Source organism: Gossypium arboreum, chromosome 1 (genome assembly GCF_025698485.1).
Source record: "Gossypium arboreum isolate Shixiya-1 chromosome 1, ASM2569848v2, whole genome shotgun sequence".
Lineage (NCBI taxonomy): Eukaryota > Viridiplantae > Streptophyta > Magnoliopsida > Malvales > Malvaceae > Gossypium > Gossypium arboreum.
In genome coordinates this window covers 4,133,602-4,147,433 of record NC_069070.1, presented here as the reverse complement: position 1 = coordinate 4,147,433, position 13,832 = coordinate 4,133,602, and the positions used below count along the sequence as shown (strand labels likewise).

The window sequence follows — 13,832 nt, the reverse complement described above, 5'->3', positions numbered from 1 at the left end:
TAAAATAAGGAAATAAAGTGACAAAAAGGGAATTTTTGAGTGATGTCAATATTGAGAAGTATATTATGATATATTAATTCAAGAAAGGACTAAATTGTAAAGATGAGAAAAGTCTCGTTGCACAAGAGTAAATACTCAAAATTTAAGGGGTTGAAGTGTAAATATAAAAAGTTGAATGACTAATGGTGCAAATATTTTAAGGGTGGAATGATCTAGAAACCAAGAAAAATTGATGAATTAGGACCAAATTGAATAGGTAAAAAAATTATGAGGGACTAAATTGCAATTTTACCAAATTAAGTGATGACTCAAGGATGGAATTCTAAAAGATCATGAAGGGAAAAATGGTCAATTAGTAAGAGATAGAATTCTAGAATGTAATGATTATGTTGATGATATTTTAAATTAATTAATTAGATAAATATTATTTTATTAATATTTTATAAGATGTTTATTATTATATTATTATTTATTTAGTATAAAAGGAAGGAAAGATGAAGAATTATCAACACATTTCCTTTCCCATGCAAACTAACGTAGGATAATAAGAAGAAAAGAAGTTTGCTTTCTTTACAATTTAGTCCTTCCACCAAAAATTCATTATTTTCACCTAAAAATTGAAAGAATTTCCATAGCCATCAAGAGAGAAAGATAGCAAGGAGATGATGGGGAGCAAGAATATCAAGTTGGATTCAAGAAATCGAAGCTGGAGGAGAGAGAGAAATCAAGTTAAAGATTGAAGTCAATAAGAAAAGGTAAGTACATCAAGATTTCAATATGTTTTTAAGTTTCTTATTATTGATAAAGCATGGAAATAATGTTATAGTAGAGTTTTCTTACATAAGGTCATATGTTATTGATATGTTAGTGAAGAAAAAATAAGAGAAAGTGATGAGAAATGGTGTAGAAAAAGAAAATAAGGATGTTATAACATGGTAATTAATATCTTGTACTAAAACAGTTTTGGACAGCAGCAATAGTCTAAGTTTGAAAAATCATCAAAAATTGTATAAATCTAATTATAGGATGAATAAAATATGAAATTAAATCTTATTAAGTCTAGTTTCTTATAGAAGAAATTATGTAAGCAATGGAATTCTAAATCATGAGATATGATGAATTTTGTGAGAAAAGGTCAGAATGATTTCGGGTTCCCTTGTTCTAAATTTGTAAAATCATAAAAAAAAATTGGATAAAAATAATTAGGGGCTTAAATTTATATGTTTAGAATCCTGAATGAGTCTATTTTCAATAGAAACAAATATGAACATCATTCGAATTCTGTACAAGGAGATAATTAATTTTTAGTGAAGAAGGGTCACAACTGTTAGACATCAGAATAGGGGTAAATTTAAAGAATAAACTGTACTTATTGACTAAACCAAAAATTCTGAAAATTTTATGGTAAGAAGATATATGAGTCTAGATTCAAGTAAAATTATCGGATCTTAATTTGGAGTCCTATAGCTCCAGATATAAATAATTTAGTGACTATGACACAGATGGACAACTTGAATATTCATAAAAGTACATAATAAAGATTATAGATAATGTTACTTACAAGTGTGCTACATACATCAAGGATGTGGAATGGAGAGGAGGAGGAGGAAAACATATATGAATATTCATTAAGCATGGCTAATTTGCATTTTTTAGGCTTAGGGACTAAATTGAATAAAAGTAAAACTTTATGGGCAATTTTGTAAAAATGTTAGAAATGACCAATTTGCATGAAATGGATTATTTTATTATTTAAATTATAAAATTGAATGAAATTATTAATTTAGTTCAAGATCGGGGGAAAACATGTTTTAGGGATTAATTTGAAAAGTGTTGAAATTATGGAAAATTCTGATATTTTATAGAATTCATGGACTGTTATTAGAGGTGTGCATGCCCGGGCTACCCGGCCCGGCCCGAAGGCCCACCCGAAAAATGGGAGGGTTCGGGTAAAAATATAGGCCCAAAATATGGGTTTGGGCAAAAAAAGGCCTACCTGCCTACCAATTATATAATAAATATATATTTTTTATTTTTAATCATATTTATATTTTAATTTTAATTTTAGTATAATCAATTTTATTATATTTTTTAATTTGTGTATTGTTTTAAGAATTGTTTTAATATATTTTTATTTGTTTCTTGTTTTAATATTTGTTTTAAATGTATTTGATTATTTAATATATTTTAAAATTTTTTATTTAATGAAATAAGTTAAAAAAAATTTAATATGGGTCGGGCCAGGCAGGGCTCGGGCTTAACAATTTTATTTCGGGCCGGGCTTGGGCAATTTTTAGGCCCATATTTGGTCGGGTGGGCCCGAGCCTAGAAAGCAGACTGAAATTTTCAATGGGCCTGCCCGAACTGCCCTGCCTGGCCCAGCCCATGCACACCTCTAACTGTTATCAATATATATGAGAATAATAGCTGGAAAGAAGGATTAAATTGCAAGAATTTTATTTTCCTGACCCTAAGGACGAAATCGTCATTAATTAAAAGTTTAGGGGCAAAATGGTAATTTTGCCTAGAGCATTAATTAAATGCATTAGAAGATGAAATGAATGAAAATGATGATCAAATTTATTTATAAAGATCCGGACGACTTAAATATGGGACTTGATCGTGGAAAAGAAAAGATATCGAATTAATGAAATTATAAACACAAACAAGCAATGAGGTAAGTTTGTGTAACTTGAATTGTATTTTAAATACTTGAAATATGTGGTTATGTGATGAAAATATGATTTGAATGTTCAGTTCATGATATTTGATGAAATATTGATAATACTCGATATAAATTGAAAATAAATCCCAGTTAAATGAAAGGAAAATTCGATGGATCTCTGAAAAGGAATTAACGGTAAAAAGGATCTAGCCCGGACGGGTGATCCTATTCTGATATAGCCCTCTCGAAGAATACGTGTAAAATGGATTTAGCCCGGACGGGTAATCCGAATTAGGTCTGAATTTGCTTTGGTGGTAATTCAGATCCAAGCTCATTAGAGTAATTGTCGTTCTGAGGATTTAGCTTGGACTGGTAATCTCGACAATACTCTATGAGTTTATATTACAGGGGATTTAGCCTGGACTAGTAATCCCACTGTAAGGATGAGGTTCGCGGGAGTGTGCTCTTTGATATGAAATGTGTAAGACCATGGTTGAAAGATTACATGGCAGCCTGATATGAAATGTGTAAGACCATGGTTGAAAGATACCATGGCAACGTGATATGAAATGAACAAGACCATGGTTGAAAGATACCATGGCAACATGACAGAAAATGAGTAAGACCATAATTGAAAGACACTATGGCATCATGTCAAAGATAAATAAGACCGTGGATGGGAGACGCTCTAACATCATTGAACAATTGATATTCGTGTAATATGTATCGGATGACGAATGGTTATGTGAAATAATTATAAAGATAGATAAACGAAATAAGTATAAGTACATGGAATATAATTTATGTTAAGTTTGATATAAGCTATTAGGAATAAATATACATAAAATATATGGAAATGATGGAGCATGAAATATTGATATAATGAAATGAATGATATATGCTTATGAAGAAAGCGGTAAGAGCATGATATGTTTCATGACATGTACATATATGATTATCTTTGATATGTTGATACAAGGAAATTATGTAAGTTGAGACTATTATTAAACTCAAGTGCGATATGTTGAGAAAATAGATATATCAATGTTGAATTTATATGAGATATGTGCAAGTATACTAACAATGTTGCTGTTTGATGCTTATACAAGTGTCAAACTGTTGATTGAATGGTAATATATTTATTTATATGATGCATTGAATTGGTAAGTATTTAAATTTTTTAGTGATATGTAAATGGTAGTAATGCTCCGAAACCCTGTTCTGGCAGCGGATACGGGTTAGGGGTGTTACAAACATCTTGCAATGACTAGAATTCACCCTTAGCAACCATAAACGTTCACAGACTTGTTCATCAGTAAAACTCCCTTTCAAGAACACTTCAAAATTCAAGAGGCACACATCTAAGAATCAATGTTAAGATAAAAACTTCAAATTCTTAATTTATTAATTTTCTCTTGTACATAGTCACAAAGTTCATATTGTAAAATATTTTATCATTATTATTTCATTTCTTTAATAAGCCAAAATTTGTATTCACATGCCTTCTTAGAGGATTTTTGTTTACTTCATCTTTGTACCAATTGTAATATAGAATGTTACAAGTTGAGCCACAAAAAACTAGAGGGTTCCGGTTTCATAACATCTCAAAATTTTCAATTTGACATCTGGCAGTATTTTGGGGTAAAAAATAGTAAAATTTCAAGAAAATTTTGAAAATTTTTTTGAAAATGAGTCGAACAGAGAATTTTTATGAAAGTAAAATTGATTTTGGAGATAGAAATCAATGAAAAGAATTATAGAAGTGAGCATGAGGCAAAAAGACTAAATTGCAAATTTTAAAAGTATGAGGATTAAATTGAAATTTTAACTAAAATGAGAGTTGTAGGCTATTATTGATTATTTTGTATGAGAATAAGTGGAATATGTATTGGTGATGAAAAATCACTTTTGGACAAAGATAGAAATATTTGAAAGTACAAGGGCTAAACTATAAACTTTCTATTTTTACCTAAAAAGGGTAAAAGTGTAATTTACACCACCCAAGGATTATTAATAAGAGTTAAATCTGATTTATGAGAATCGGTTGATAAATATCTTTTCGATGTAATGAAATTCTACAAAGACGCAAAAGGGACAAAATGATAATTTTTTCATGAAAAGGCATTCTGATTATTTCGAAGTATTGTATATTGGAAATATCATTTTGAAGTAATATTTGATATTTTGGATGAATGTGAGCCATTGGACGATTTGGTAAGAAAATGTATTGTGAACCTCAAACTTGAAAAGGATTTTGACTTGCACTTTGACCAAATACTAGTTAAAAATAGGAGTTCATTTTTCTATTGAAATAGACTTCTACAATTCAACAAGGATTCTATCTCTTCTCCCAATAAATAAATAACACCAGTAGGGCAAAAAAAGAAGAAGTTTTACACAACTTTGAGATATTATTATTTTTCCCGAAAATAGTGAGAGTTTATTCTTTAAGTATTAATTATATTTTTCGGAATGACAATTCTATCGGTTTCTATTGGCAGAGAATTTGCTTTCCAACTGAAAGTAAAGTAAATAATTTAAGGTTCTATGTTTGATTCGAATTCGTTTGAACCCATACTTGAAGTAGCTTGTGGTACAAGAATAGATGAGAAGTTCGTTCAGTTGAAAGCCAGGAACGACAAGGATCTGTTAAGCCGAAAACACAGGTGTGATTTTAATAAAGGGTTTACTACCATAAATATCACAAACCGGCTTAGTTTTTAAATTTTTAATTTTCTGCTATGCAAGAAAATTATTTTTGAACCAAATTTTATCCAACATATTCCCGAAGAATATGGATGTATATAATGAAAATAAAGGATGAAGTGTTAAAAGTTTTCCTTAAGTGGAAAAGGATTGTGGAAACTCAAACGAGTAAAAGGATCAAACAACTTTACAAGACAATGGTGTAGAGTATAGATGTGATCCATTTGCAAATATTTATGAAGATGAGGGAATCATCAAACACTTCACTGTAAAATCTACAGCACAATAGAATGGGATATCAGAATGCATGAATCGAACGGTGCTAAAGAAAGTTCAGTGTATGTTATCCAATACTAGATTAGGTAGAAAGTTTTGGGTTGAGTCTACAACATATGCATGCCATCTTATTAATCTCTTACCATCTATCCAGTTGAAGGAAAAACTTCATTAAAGAAATGGAGTGGGAAGTCTAATATAGATTATGATTCTTTACATGTATTTGGTTTCACTGCATACTCTCATGTTAAGGAATCAAAGTTGGATCCAAAATTAAAGAAAGCAATGTTCTTAAGAATAACTTCTATTATAAAGGGTTTTCATTTATGGTGTCCAGAAATAATAAAAAATTATCTTTAGCAAGGATGTTGATCTTTCGTGATTTGATATGTCAAATTAGGCTCTCAATTACACTTATAGAGCTTGTTCTTAAACAATTTAGGTGTCTTTTATATGTTTTTTTTTGTTAATTTTTAGTTTTTTTAATAAATTTTTTATTAGTTTTAAGTCATTTTTGAAACCCAAATTGGCCAATCATGTCATATGGAACCTAACAATGTGGTTGAGTGGTGTAAGGAATCAGTAGTGGCCCAAATGTGAAGAAAACATCATCGAGTAGGGGGTATCACGATAGCAAAGCATGAAAGTCGTGATACCCCTGACAATGTTAAAGTGAGGAAAATTGAGGCCATCTACAGTGGTATTGTGATACTAAACCATATGTATTGCGATACCTAAACCCCCAAGACTTTCAATCTCAAGACTGTTGTGGGTATTGCGATACTACTGCCTAACAAGTGAAAAAACTGCAAGGTTAATTTTTGTCCAACAAGCTTAAATCTATTTTTCATTTAAGGTTATAATGGTCAATGTTAGGTTAAATGCTAATAGGCTATAAACATAATTTTTTGAACCTTTGTTTTCAGATTTTAGTGGCTACTCTCCTTAAGTTTTCATAATTTTAGGTTAGGGTTTTTCTTTTCTTTTTCATTTTTAGATTGGGTTTTCTCTTTTCTTTTTAGAATAGATATTCTTTTTGTTGTTTGCTTTCTTCTTTCTTGTTAAAGACTCTTGTAAATGAAGATGGATTAAGCATTGGGGTGCCTTAGGTTCTTCATCTAAATGAGCATTTCTTACCTTTAATCTTTATATTGTGCATATTAACTGTTCGATGAAATATCTATTTAGGTGTTAAGCTTTATCGTGTGCTAAATTTGTTGATCGTTGGTTGATTGGTTATTTGTGTAACGGCCTAATTTTCAGTGGTGTCGGAAATGGTGATTTGATATCACTAAATTCGACAAATAAGATTGAACAAGATAGTAATTTAATATTTATGAATCAAGTAAGAATTTAGAAGAATTTGTGAAATGGTGAAATTAGTGAATTAAAAGAATTTATTAGGTTAAATAGGTCAAAAATGAGGTATCGAGACCTCAAAATTGAAAATCGAGCTATAAATATTTTTATAAATATTTATGGAGTGTCATTGAGTTAGTATTAAAGTTTCGTTAGAAAATTTTAACGTTTGGATGGCTAATTAATTAAAAAGGACTAAATTGAAAATAGCGCAAAATTTGTTAAATTGTGAGTAAATAGCTTAAGTATTTAAAAAGATGGATTTAAAGAGCAATTAGACCCAAAGGTTAATGGCTGGACGGTTTGGGTATGAAATAAGCAAGAAAACAATGTGAACAAGGGGAAAAATTGGAAATAGCATAAAAGTTAATAGTTAAATAATGATGTAATTGAAAAATCTAAACATTTCTTCATATTTTCTCAGCCAAAACGCCGTAGAAGGTCTGGAGAAAGCTGGTTTTTCATATTTTTACATCATGTGAGTTTAATTCTTGCTTTTTCTTGATAATTTTTATGTTTTCATGACTTTTACAATTAGGTCCACTTATAGAATTCATTAGTTTTTGATTTTATGGGTGAAATTGGAAGTTACCCTGGATGGATAAGGGAATTTTATGATGAATTATTATGAAATTTAAGTTATAATTTCATATTAAGGTGGTTTTATTAAGTGATTTTGATAGGAAATGATATTTAGGACCTAATTGTGAAAAAGTTGTGAATTGAAGGTTGCTGTTGAAATTCAGAATATAAAAGTTTTTGAAATAGTTTATAATGATAAAATAAAGTGTTAATTGAGAAAAATTAGTTCAATTGATGGGTGAACTGAGCAAGGACTAAATTGTGAAAACTGTAAATTTTGGGGTAAAAGTGTAATTTTGAAATTTGAACAGCATAAATCGTAAAGTGAAATAGAAATCAAATAAATGCTAATGAGTAGAAATATTTTATATTATAGATCAAGAATCCAAAGAAGAACGAGGAAAAGAAAAAGTTGCAGAATAGTCCTTAAATTTCAATATCTTCTACAAATTAGCCGGGTAAGTTCATATGGTTGAATTTAGATGTTTATTTGTGAATGATTGAAGTATATAATGTGTTATTATATACGAATTTGTTATGGGATTGTGTAGATTTTGTTAATGAAAGAATAAATGTGGAAATACAAATTAGGAAAAACGCAGGATTGAGTACGTTCGTATCGTGACGTGTGATGAATTGACGGATAAGACCATGGTTGTTCCATGGAAAAGTGTGAAATGTAGTTATGGTATCATCCATACTGAGTTGTGAAATGTAGGTATGGTATTATCCATCTTGGTATGAAATATAGGTATGGTATTATCAAATCCATCTTGAGTTAAGAAATGTAGGTATGGCATTTCCCATACCGAAGTTGAAAAATGTAGGTATGGTATTTCAATGAGGAAAACCATACTGAGTTGTGAATCGTGGCATTGAGCAACGACGTACTCAATTTCGTAAGCCGTTTCCTAATTTGATTATAAGAAATAAAGAGAAGTGATCCAAATGAAAGAGATTGAGTAGTTATTCTTGTTGAGCTCAACTATGTGAATTATTATAACAATGGTTGTGAATCGCAGGAAACTTTAGTAAATGTTTTGGTATTGTTTGGAAATATTATGTTTGGTAAGCATTACTTTTAAACCTATGAACTTACTAAGCTTCAATAAGCTTACTTGTGCGTGTTTAATATTTTTATGTAGATTGACTTGAAGTGAAGTGGGTAGATCGGATCAACACAACAAAGCACACTATCCAGATCAATTCCGGTAGCTTTTGTTTTATGTTTGAAGATTTATATGGCATGTATAGAGTTTAAATGAAATGAAGTAAAGATGTTATAAACTAGTTAACAACATTTTGTACTAAAACAGTTTTTGGTTAGTAGCAGTAGTTTGAGTTTGAAAATTTACCATAAATCATGAAAATCTAATTAGAGGTTGAATAAAATATGAAATTAAATCTTATTGAATATAGTTTCACATAGAAGAAACGGTTTAAGCAAAAGGCTTTCATATCAGAAGATATTTGAATTTTTGTGAGACAAGGTCAGAGTGATTTTGAACTCCCCTGTTCTGATTTGTAAAAATCATTAAAAATTGTAAAAAAAATTAATTAGGAGTCATACTATATATGTATGGATTCCTTATTGAGTCTATTTTTAAGAGAAACAAATGGCTTGGTTATTTGAATTCTGTACATGGAGAAATTTAGTTCGTAGTGCACAGGGGTCAGAGCAGCTGAACCCTGAAACAGGGGAGACTTCAACTAATAAACTGTACTAATTGGCCCAACCAAAAATTCTAGAAAAAAAATTAGTAAGTAGATATATGAGCCTAAATTCGGGGAAAATTTACGGATTTGGATTTCTAGTTTTGTAACTCGAGATATGATTTTTTTTGCGTCTGTAATGCAGTTGGACAGCTTGTCTGGAAAGTATGATATAAATTGTTTGAATTTGGTTAAGTGCTCAAATAAGTTTAGTAATGCCTCGTGCTCGACTCCGGCGACGGTTTCGGGTAAAGGGGGTGTTACAATTTGTTAGTTTAAGTTAATGTTTATGCTTGATTAATTGGTTGTTCGATTATATCGAAATGCTTAATATGCTAGAATTGACACCCCTAGTGGAAAAATCTAGATAAACGAGAATGAGAGGAGAATTTATCCTTAGATAGTTCGATATGATTGTACCAAATAGTGAGACCGAGAAAAAATTGATATGCCTGGGTGAAACCGAAAGGAGAGCTTAGATGGTATCTTTTAGTCAAGGATGAGATCAAGATGAGATTCCTAGCTAAGAGTAGCAATCAATATAATTGTATAGGTCTATTAGCTTAGTAATTAACGAATCAACCGACCATTGTTTTATCATCTACATTGTCTAAAGCAATAGGGAAGAAATTTAGATTAGTTGGTTTAACTGATAATTTAAATTTTGTTTATAAATAATTTTTTTTTGGAATTTGCACTAATAATTTTTTACTCGATTAGATTAGTAATTGTTTAACTTGTAATTAACTTGATAAATACATTTACCAGCAATCCCTTGGGTTCGATCCTTGAAATGCTCTAGTGTTCTATTTACACTACAAATATTACAATTGACACTATATGCTTATAGTTAAAATCGCACCTTTAAAATTGTTTTATAAAATTATTTATTTTATGTGCACACACGCATGCGGTTAGATGTTACCTTTGATGAATCTACCATGTTTTCAAAGGTACAAAAGGAGCAGTCAGATGATACTCATAAGCGGGTGGAGTTTGAAAAAGTGGTGATTCTAACAAATGAAGAAGTTAATGATTCTCTTATGGTAGAAGGAGAATCTAGTAGAGAAGATCCAGTGGAAGAATGAGACTCCAGTTAAGAGGAGGTTCAGACCCTAGAACTTCCACAACAACTTTAATCAATTGCAACTAACAAGCCAAGGAGAATAACTAGAAAGCTTGCTCGTTTTGCTAATATTGTAATACCCCTACCCGTATTCATTGCCGGAATAGGGTACGAGGCATTACCGGAGTTTACGAATTAAATATTTTTTTTTTATATTCAATATAGCCCTTTTATAAATATCTAACCTTCCCTGTAATATTAAATCGAGACCAATCCACATCAACCAAATCAATTCAACATATTTTCATGATAGATTCATGCATTTATATAAGATAACGTCATCACATATCTATAACCAGGTTTGTTAACCATACTAATGGCTAACTTTACATTCATTTCACGTTAACATTTACTTTGTTAGCTTATACATGCCATTGATTTCCAAAATAAAGTTTCTTTATATAACGAAATCCCGAGGTTGAATGTGATGTGTCTCCGACCAAATCCGACCTCCGAGCTCTTAACACTACAAAACAGGGAAAAAGGAAACGGGGTAAGCACTTTGTGCTTAGTAAGCTCATGTAACAAGAATTATACTTACCTAATATTTTCAATACAATACAATAAACATACATATATCCATTCAATGCATTATTACCTTAACATGCACAAACTCAACATTCAAGTTAGTACAATAATTTCCATGTATCAATAATATATATATATACCATGATTGATGAGCTCATCAATATCATAATTTTCATTTCCTTGTTATTTTTTTATACTTATCCCGTTGAATTTATCGGAATTTCGATGGATTTTCAGAGGTACACTTTTAGTGTACAATTCCGGGTCCGTCAATTCATATTCATGTGCGCACATATCCATTTCAGAGAGCACACCCCCATGAACCTCAACCTTGCGGCGGGATTACCGATCTGGCTAAATCCCCTGCAATATAAACTCATAGAATATTGTCGGGATTACCAGTCCAGGCTAAATCCCCTGCAACGACAATTACTCTAATGAGCTTGGATTTGAATTACCAGTCCAGGCTAAATTCAGACCCTAATTCGGATTACCCGTCCGGGCTAAATCCATTTTACACATATTCTTCGGGAGGGCTATATCAGGATAGGATCACCCGTCTGGGCTAGATCCTTTTTACCGCCAATTCCTTTTTAGAGATCCATCGAATTTTTCTTTCATTCAACCGGGATTTCTTCTCCTTTTATCAAATATATCAATGTTTCATAAATTTTCATACAATGAACATTCAAATCATATTCACATAAATAACATACAATCTCAAGCATTTAAGAATATAATTCAAGTTACACGAACTTACCTTGATACTTGTTTGTAAACAGTAAAAATCTACTAATCCCGAACTTTTTCCTTTCTTCGATCTAGCTTCGTATTTGAATCTTTTGGATCTAAATAAATAAATTTAATTATCAATTTAATACATTTCATGTTCATATGCAACATTCTCTATAATTCAACTATTATTTATAGTTCATTCAAAGCTGTCTACTTGAGTCATAGTCACTAAATTATTTATAACTTGAGCTACGGAACTCCAAATTAAGATCCGTTAATTTTCCCTAAAACTAGACTCATATATATTTTTACCATAAAATTTTCAGAATTTTTGGTTTATCCAATCAGTACAGTTTATTCCTCAAATTCACCCCTGTTCTGTTGTCTAACAGTTCTGACCCTTCTTCACTAAAAATAAATTATCTCTTTATACAGAATTCAAATGATGTTCTCGTTTGTTTCTATTTAAAATAGACTCATTCAGAATTCTAGACATATAAATTTAAGTCCCTAATTATTTTTATTCAATTTTTTATAATTTTTCAAAGTCAGAACAGGGGAACCCGAATTCATTCTGACCTTGTCTCACAAAATTCATTATATCTCAAAATTTACAAATTCATTGCTTACAATATTTCTTCTATGAGAAATTAGACTCAATAAGCTTTAATTCCATATTTTTTTCATCTTCTAATTTGATTCCTACAATTTTTGGTGATTTTTCAAAGTTAGTCTACTGCTGCTGTCCAAACTGTTTTAGTGCAAGCTGTTTATTACCATTTTTCCCCTAAGCTTTTAATAAATGATAATTTCGTCCCTACTCAATTAGCCTCTCAATTGAGCTGATTTTTCTCAATTAACATTTTATTCTATCACCTTAAACTAGTTTACAACCTTTAGGAATCATAATTTCAGCAATAGACTTTAATTCCAAACATTTTCACAATTAGGTCCTAAAAATCAATTTCCATTGAAATTGCCTAATAAAATCATCTCATAAACAAATTAAAGCTTTAATTTCATTCTATTTCATCATAAACTTACAGCACTCAACCATGGTGACTTTCAATTTCATCCATGAAATCAAAAACTAATGAATTTAATAGTAGGACCTAGTTGTAAAAGTCTTAGAAACACAAAAATTACAAGAAAAAGGCAAGGATTAACTCACTTGGTGCAAAAATTATGAAATAACAGCTTATAGAACCCTCCTATGGCGTTTTTAGCTGCTGGAATTGAAGAGAAATGAAGAGAAATCTAGATATTTCCTATTTAGTCCTAGTTTTATTTAGTTAATTTTGCAATATTCCAATTTTACCCTTAATTTATCAATTTTTCTGCTGATTTCATACCCTTGCCGTCCAGCCCAAATAACTTTTGGGTCTAATTGCCTTTTAAATCCTTTCTCATTAGACTCTTAAGCTATTTAATCACTCTTGCAACTTTTACACCTATTACAATTTAGTCCTTTTCATTTAATTGACTACCCAAACATTAAAATTTCCTAACGAAATTTTAATACCACATTAATAACATTTCATAAATATTTATAAAATTATTTTTGACTCGTTTTTACGAGATAGAGGTCCCGATACCTTATTTTACCCAATTTCTTCAATAATTTTTTTTTCTAACTAATCACTAAATCGATAAAATTTTCCTATCAATATTTTCATACGATTTTCCTATCATATCAATTTTCAAGCAAAAATATTGAAATAAATTTCTTTTTAAATCGGATCTATGGTTACGAAACCATTGTTCCGATAACCTTGAATTTAGGCCATTACAAATATGGTGGCTTATGCATTCTCAGTTGTAGCTGATGACATTTATACCACTTTTAATGAAGCAATTCAAAGTTCAAAAGAAGAAAAGTGAAGGAATTCAATGAATCAAGAAATGCAATCCCTTCATAAGAATCAAACTTGGAAGCTAGCTAGTCTACTGAAGGGAAAAAAAATTGGGTGAAAGTGGGTGTTTGCAAAGAAAAAAAGATTTCTTGGCCAAGATAATGTTTGTTACAAAGCAATATTGGTGGCAAAATGTATGTTCAGAATGAGGGAATTTATTACAATGAGGTATTTTCTTCAATTGTAAAGCATTCCTCCATTACAATTTTATTGGCTTTGGTGACATGTT

At 30.4% G+C, this 13,832-nt stretch overlaps 1 long non-coding RNA gene across 1 annotated transcript; it reads left to right on the top strand.

The window, feature by feature from the left end:
- Nucleotides 1-7,968: 7,968 nt before the first annotated feature.
- Nucleotides 7,969-8,938, top strand: LOC128290180 (uncharacterized). Its single transcript, XR_008279821.1, has 2 exons — nt 7,969-8,046; nt 8,734-8,938. It is a non-coding gene; the product is annotated as an uncharacterized LOC128290180 (long non-coding RNA).
- Nucleotides 8,939-13,832: the final 4,894 nt, after the last annotated feature.